Source organism: Triticum aestivum, chromosome 3D, assembly GCF_018294505.1.
Source record: "Triticum aestivum cultivar Chinese Spring chromosome 3D, IWGSC CS RefSeq v2.1, whole genome shotgun sequence".
NCBI classification, from domain to species: Eukaryota; Viridiplantae; Streptophyta; class Magnoliopsida; order Poales; family Poaceae; genus Triticum; species Triticum aestivum.
This window is the reverse complement of record NC_057802.1, coordinates 354,593,510-354,601,236: the sequence shown is the minus strand read 5'-3', so window position 1 is coordinate 354,601,236 and position 7,727 is coordinate 354,593,510. Positions and strand designations below refer to the sequence as shown.

General features: G+C 44.7%; 2 long non-coding RNA genes across 3 annotated transcripts; both read right to left on the bottom strand.

Moving 5' to 3' along the window:
* Positions 1-1,107: 1,107 nt before the first annotated feature.
* LOC123074643 (uncharacterized) lies at positions 1,108-3,412 on the bottom strand. Its single transcript, XR_006436028.1, has 3 exons — positions 3,316-3,412; positions 3,054-3,105; positions 1,108-1,219 (listed from the first exon to the last, which is right to left on the bottom strand). It is a non-coding gene; the product is annotated as an uncharacterized lncRNA (long non-coding RNA).
* A 9-nt stretch (positions 3,413-3,421) lies between these two features.
* Positions 3,422-5,560, bottom strand: LOC123074641 (uncharacterized). 2 transcript variants are annotated; one of them, XR_006436027.1, is made up of 4 exons: positions 5,329-5,560; positions 4,695-4,786; positions 3,950-4,460; positions 3,422-3,579 (listed from the first exon to the last, which is right to left on the bottom strand). It is a non-coding gene; the product is annotated as an uncharacterized lncRNA (long non-coding RNA). The 2 variants fall into 2 exon arrangements; XR_006436026.1 differs by having other exon boundaries at positions 3,950-4,446.
* Between the last annotated feature and the right edge of the window lie 2,167 nt (positions 5,561-7,727).

Genomic DNA, 7,727 nt, shown 5'->3' with positions numbered 1-7,727 from the left:
AAACAACAGGAAAGCAGACACGCATCCTACACGCATCAATGCCTCTGCCCTCTTGTATCTACATATATATCATGATATGGATACCCTTGTTCATTAATAAAGGGAAGATGATTTTAGCCGGGTGATCGGACTAACACTGAGTGTATTTGTCTCAGCTAGGCTTATTACGTTCTTAGTGTTCTAAAGTGGGACAGGCGGTAGCTCTAGTAACCATTCTCCATTAATTGGAAAGGGCGGGTGTCTGCATGAACTAGCTAGACATGTCACTCCCCGAGCACGAACTCGATCATCAGGCCGTCCCCTTTGAGCAGCTTTTCTTGCCTGCCTCTGCTATCATTGATCCAAATATTTCTCAATGGTGTGGACACAACTCACAAGAAGATCTAGGATTTCATAGCGAGTGTACTAGTAGATGAAAAACCAAATTGACCATTCCAACTCATTTGTGGTTTGAAACAACATTTCTTCCCGAAGTGATACCCTGGCTTTGCCCAAATAAAGACGCAATGCTGCTAATAGTGCGCCTGCTTTCAATGTTCTTATGCTCAGTGAGCAAGCTTGATTTCGGTTACTCCCTTCTATTGTGAGCTCCCTATCTGTAGGTTCCAAGTGGGTACGATCCACTGCGTTCCTGTGCTTTACATGAAATGGAAAGATCCGGACAAACAAGGAGAGTAACTTGACGACAGAACTACATTGGTTAGACAGGCATGTAGGTTGCTACAATATCCAGAGATGCTTAACAATTGCTGTTTGAATTGATCCTTTCTTGTACTAGATGACCTGTCGCGCCATTTGGCGCGAAGACGAATTTGAACCAAGAACTAAAAGAGATTACTTTGCTTTTTTGTAGCATACGATGTTGATATATACTCTTTTGTGAAGTGTTGTGGATCAGTATAGAAGTCAAGGGACTACATATCAACTTCTATCTTGCTCTTAAAACAAAAAAAACATATCCTTTCTTGTACTAGATGACCTGTCGCGCCATTTGGCGCGAAGACGAATTTGAACCAAGAACTAAAAGAGATTACTTTGCTTTTTTGTAGCATACGATGTTGATATATACTCTTTTGTGAAGTGTTGTGGATCAGTATAGAAGTCAGGGGACTACATATCAACTTCTATCTTGCTCTTAAAACAAAAAAAACATATCATTTCCTCTCTTCAGAGCATCCTCCTCTTCTCCTCGGGTGCTCTGTTTGGCGTGCGACGAATCCTGCACCACCACCGCCAAAGCCAAGGGAAGTGTTATTTACATAGCAGAAAAACAATGCATGATACGGTTATATAGACATCTCTAGGAAAATAATGAATTGCACATGTAGATGGAGACTAAAACGAAGAAGGCATTAAGAATCAAGACGAAGGTCTGGTCATAGTATCTATACTCAGCCAAGAGTCTGAAATGAAGTACCAGCCATGACATAGTTAAGTTTCAGTTAAAATATCACGTAAGAACTTCTCAACTGAACTTAAAAGAACATACTGAGACTCACCATTTGACACCCACTGAGAAGGTTCTCATATAGATGGATCCACGAGACAAGCTTACGATGGGTTAGACCAAAAACATGAAACATTTTCCTGTCGAAGGTATTTCAGAATTAACGGGAGGAAAACACAGAAAAAATACTGCCTCTCGTCTTGTCATAATTACAACTGTTCTACTATCATCAAATGGTGGACGGCCAGCCCTCCCACACATCTATGAATGACTAAAAGAAGAGCCTCTGTCAGAAGCAAGGGCATTATCACATACCATTGTTTCCTATCTGAATTACAAAACATAAATTTTTAACTAAACGTAATAATGTATTACAGGATAACCAAATCAACTTGTATGCATGAAAAAGAATTTAGCGTATCCAATCATTTGCGGCAACAAGACCAACTTATATTATTCAAAGGAAAGTCAACATATAATAATACGGATATCAGCAAGGACTGCGCTAAATTTATTAACCTGTGTTTTAAATTTATATTCATTTGTTAATCAGGTAAACAAGTAAAAACACCTTGAGCAACAGGCATATCAATAAGGTGAAAGAAATCCAAATAACCCCCTGGTGTTTCACAAACCGGCCACTTTACCCCCTGAGGTCAAAAACCAGGTATCTAACCCCCTGAGCTTTCCTAAACCATCTAAATCGCCCCTAGCCCTGCTTAAAGTGGTTTTTTAGAGCGGTTTTGGTGACGGGGCAATGTGCACCTCATTCCTGATCTGCATCCGGCTTCGTGGATTCTCCTCCGAGCACACAAGTCAGTGTCGTGGCACTCCGGAAGCATCACGTCGATGCATGGCATCAGCACGTAGCTCGTAGAACTCAAGCTCCCCGGATACAATCAGATACAGTACACATAAAGACCTGATGGATCGGTTCCCTCCTGCACAAGCATGCACGTACACACAAGAAGATGTGCGATCATGTCTGCGCTGGATAGGACTAACCTAATTGTGATTAGCTCTGACAATGGACGTCGTCAAATGCCCGCGGCAGCCGCAGGTGGCACCGGCGTGAGCTTGATGAGTTGTTGTCGGCAGAGGAAGAAGCGGGCGTGGCCACGGAGAGTGTTGCCAGGGAGACTACGGCGCACGGGGGATGCGATGGAAAGCGAGATTGCAAGCAAGCCAGAACACAGCCGCCTACTGGCTGGTGCTGCTTCCGACCAGTACCTCACCGCCGCGTTGTTGGCACGGGACCTAAGTGCCAGGGTGCAGGTCAAGCGGCGTGAAGGTCAACGACCTAAGGATGTTAGGGAAGAGATGAACCGTGCAGACGTGGTACTCACAACCATGCCACGTCACCAAAACCATCCTCAAAAACCACTCTAGGGGGCGATTCAAATGGTTTAGGAAAGTTCAGGGGGTTAAATACCTGGTTTTAGACTTCAGGGGGTAAAGTGACCGGTTTGTGAAACCCCAGAGGTTATTTGGACTTCTTTCCCATAACGTTGGAAAGGAAAAAATACACAACAAACTGCTTGGCGGTGCATATCCTTTGTTTATTAAGATGCTATTTTGCAGGAGCAACTGAGACTTAATAGCACACCTTCAGCACCATGGATGTTGCATATTCTACATAAGATCCCTCCTCTTCGTTGCTACAAAATGTATGAAAAGCAAAAAATATCATAAAAGAGAACAGAGGGCAGGTAGAATGCTGTCATATTAAAAAAATAGGTTCTCAGAAAAATTATGTCGACCTTATCACTACTGTATGTGCAGGTAAGGAAGTAACTTGAGTTGTGACCTATGAGCAAGTATATATCTCAATAGCAGGTGAAATAAAGTCAACCTCTGAAGATTCTTACCATATGTATCTCGGCTAGATGTCTTTGCTTCGAGCAAATCTTTCAGTCCTTTCATCGCCGTCACAACTTCTTCAGCTTTTCACTGTAAAACCTACGTGGAAGCAGGGTAGCATAACTAAGAAACAAGAAAACTAACAATCTTCTGTTTCTGATTCAAAGACGGGAGTTTATGCATCTCAAAATTCTTTCCATTTGCATCCCTTCTTCAGCCATACGGTTGCCGGAGCGCAGCCCCTGCCATCAACCAACTCCGGTTGGACCAGCCTGCAAAAGCCCATGCGCTAGGATTAAAACCATGACAACTAAAGACCACAATGATCATCACTTCTAAACACCTGACATGGTGTGAGAATTTAGGAGCGGATAGCACGCAGGCATGAACCACAGTTGTATAGATGACTGAGAGGGTGGTCGGGGACGACAGACTTGCTAACGGCTAGGAGCAACAACCAGTTAATTGTAGATAAGAAAATAGTTAACCTTTGAAGAAAATTATGAAAAAATTGCAGTGTCATGCACAGCCAGCAACAATAAATAGCTAACTAAGAATTCATGGAAGACTTATCCTACGCTAAACTAAAAGCTAGTTAGAACTATAAACATGCAAGCTCTCACATTAATTCGAACTGCTAACCTCAAATATGAGATCCTGAAGAATGAATGCCGTATGGTGATGACTGCCAATATGGTAAATACATGTATTTGTTAAGGTACCTATAAACTAAAGGCAAGAAAACTGACAATTTTGAGATCAGGGAACCCATTCTGAGTAGGCCTTGTACCAAATCAAATGAAAAAACAAAAATTATGCAGGGGAATGGATCTGTGGTTGCCGGATTCGCCACCCATCATCTGCAGGTTACAGAGAGTACCAAGAATCTGTGTGAGTGTGGCAGTCACCACCACATTGGCACACCATTAGTCATGGTCCAAGCGTACAGTTTGATCTGCTCAGCCTCGCCACCGCACACACCCAACACAACCATTAGAACTCTACAATCCTTGCAGTTATTTTAAATCCTAAGAATGCAAGAAACTTACCAAAACAACAGATTCATTAAAATGCTTCACCCATGGTCTTGGACTCTGGTGTCAACATACTCCTCAATTGACTTCCTCTGTCAGACAAACCTGGAACAGACAAACTATATCGCTATGAATTAACATGATTGAGGCAAGCACTGAGCAGAGGAGAGAAAAAATATCTGAAAGAAACTGCTACCATCTTTTGCTTGTTCTCGCAAAGAATTCAATCCATAGTATGCCAAGAAGCTATGAAAAATTTGCAATTGCTTCAAAGAATATAATACATTGCAGAAATAAAATACTCTATTAGAGAGATGGCAGGCGAGGTAGTAGGGACAAGAGCAAGAACTAACTTTGAGAGGAGATGGGCAGACTCTTGCGTCGTGCCCTGGCTGACCCCTACGCTTACGCCATGCCTCATTTATCTATTCCTCATTCCTCCGTGCTGTGATAGAAATTCAGAATGGCAAATAAAAGTATTCTTAGATTGCAGCCTTAATTTCTTATCCTTTAGTAGATGCACATTTGATTCTGAAGGAAGAAGATGGGAAATATGCATATAGCAAGGAATAGTAAACAGATTGTTCTTTCAAACTTGCATGACTATTTGTTTTTTCTGTAAACATGCCAATCTACTGCCATCTCGCTGGCCTTAACTTCTTACCTTTTCATAGATGCAAATTTGATTTTGAGCAAGTAGAGAAGCAATATACGATAACATACATCAAGAAATAGTAGATGAATGCTCTTTTCAGCCTTAATTCTTTTCAGCATATATACGACCATTGTTTTTTCCTGTAAATACACTGATGTACTACCATCTCATTGCAAATTATGTATTGTGCCAAGGAAAAATCGTATTAATTTTCAGCATATATATAGCAACGATGTATTCCCCAGCACATTGAGGGAGAAAAGAGGAAACACATGGTCTGTGAGGAGAACGAACAACCACAGTCATGAAGGACCAACGGATCTCACACGTACCTCAACCAGCTTGCCGGGGGAGCCGCCTCCATGACGAACCACGACGGCCTCCTCCATCTCCCCAGCAGCTCAAGCCCACCGCAACCAACCCGTTGCTTCTTGTCCTCGGCACCTATCTCCCCTGCTCCTTGCAACGATGGCGGCACGAGAGAGAGAGAGAGGAGGAGGAGGAGAGGTGGGAGCGCAAAGATCTGCGCCCGATCCAGAATCACGGCACGCAGTGAGTGATGCCGGCGACCTGCGCCCAACCCGGCTGGACCGATAACTGCCGCACCCGCTGTTGCATCTCGAGCGCCGGGGAGAGAAGGCCGCGTCGGCCGCTGCGTGGAGCCGGCGGCGCGATGGTAGGGAAGGAGGGGATCGGGGGAGGGGCGGAGAGCACGGGGGAGAAGGCAAGAGAGGAGATATTTTCATGTGTGGTGCAAACGAGGACGGTAAAAAAACGCCCATCCAACCCACGAACGCCCCTGGCAACCCACGATCGATCGCCCAGTCTTTCACCCGGACATAGGGCATGCACACACGCTGTCGCTGCAAGGCTGGCCCGCGTGCAAGGCTGGCCCACGCGTCAGTGACTCTAGCCCAGCTATGCAGCGTACAGAAGAACGAGTGTCCAGATATTAACCAGGTCGATGGAAGGTACGGTAAAAATGCCAGCGAGGTAGATTGAGCGTACAGGATTCGCTGGAAACGTCTATGGCTCTGGGATGGCGGGTTGGCTAGAGTGGTTTATATGTTCGATTGGATATGTGAAGTTCATTTTGGTCATGCCAGAAACCCGTTCTCTATATGCCAATGCGTTTTACAGAAATTCAAAGATTGGAGAAAATGAGCCTTTAACGGAGATATGATGCATTACCTTGTGTACGAAATCTAACGAAATTCTTATTCATTCCTAAATGATTTTTGAGATAGAACAAGTTGTTTATGAAATTAGCCCCAGAAGCAAGGCTTTCAGGCTCGCCATCAATCCTAGTTGTTGTACCAAAATATGATGAGGAAGGCTCATGTCTGTGAGAAATCTCATTCAAGAGGTACCAAATGTTGGTTAGAGATCCGATACTTGACCTTATCTCACTCTTTCTAAATCAAATAGGTATTCAATTTCTCTCAACATGTAAGTAAGGCACTACATGAATCTCATGTGATTGTCCTTGGGCCCTCTCCCCGATTTATGAGAGGCCTTGGGCCCTCTTCCCCCAAAGACTAGCCTGATAGGAGGGGACATCCCCACCCTTATAAATCGTGTTATGTCTCCTGCCATAACAGATGTGGGACTAAACCCAACAATCCTTGTTAGAATAAATCCGAGGCCACTGTTGATCTACCGAGGACCAAGCAATCACACGAGGCACGACACCGAGATATGTTAACGTGGTTCATCGATATGGCTACATCCTCAAGGCATGACTAGGGCGCTCCTCCCATGACACCGCTACAATACCGCACCTCCGGCCGCCCAGGCGCCGGCTCCCCCTGTGTGCATGTGCTATTATGTTGGCATAGATTACATCATGTGTCTACCCCCGCTATATATGAGAGGCCTAGGATACAAGTGTCCTACTTGGACACGACTCCATATCCTGTCTACACTGTATGACTCCAAGTTCAACTGTAACCTAACTTGTACAATAATATCCGACACAACTCTAACAAACTCCACCTTGGCGAATATTCTCCACCACCTTGAATTCGTCCGTGCGTCGAACCTCCATGTACCATGGACTTGAGATACGCCATGAGCACCGCTGCTACTCCCAGACTCCATGTGACTCCACCTGCAACTGTAGTCCCTTCTTGTCTTCTTCACAATCAACACTTAAGCAAAATTAAGTTCCCCATTACTCTACTTTGTGCTCCCAACTTTCGGAGAATCCGTTCAACGCCATCACACACCGACCAATGTTTGCATGAAAATGAACAACTCACATATTGGACACCACGTCATTGCTCTTTCTTGACTGCTTGTATAAAACTTGAAGGAATTTCACCGTTGCCTTGTGTCACCCTGAGTCAAATTCGCAGTTGTCTCACCCTTCTTCCGGATAGTCTCCGGCATGTCCCACAGCTATAGCACTCCGCCTCCTTCTGTATTTGTCATCCGCACTTTACCATGTGCACTGAACACCACAGAATATACGGCCATGTACTCTCTCAGCTTTTGACAATTTCAGACTCTCTGCCACTTTCTCAGATTCTGCATGGTCAACTCATGTCCATCTTCCGGCACCGATAGACCCAGTCACCAACTTGAATCCGGTACTCGTCAACGCTGCTTCAGCACCTCATGCACAATTTGTCTGACCACATGTCTGACCACCAGTGCTCTGACCTGTCGCTGTGTCCCGTGCTTACCGCACGCCTCACCGCTTTCACCATGTCGAGCCTCTGCTGTCCTG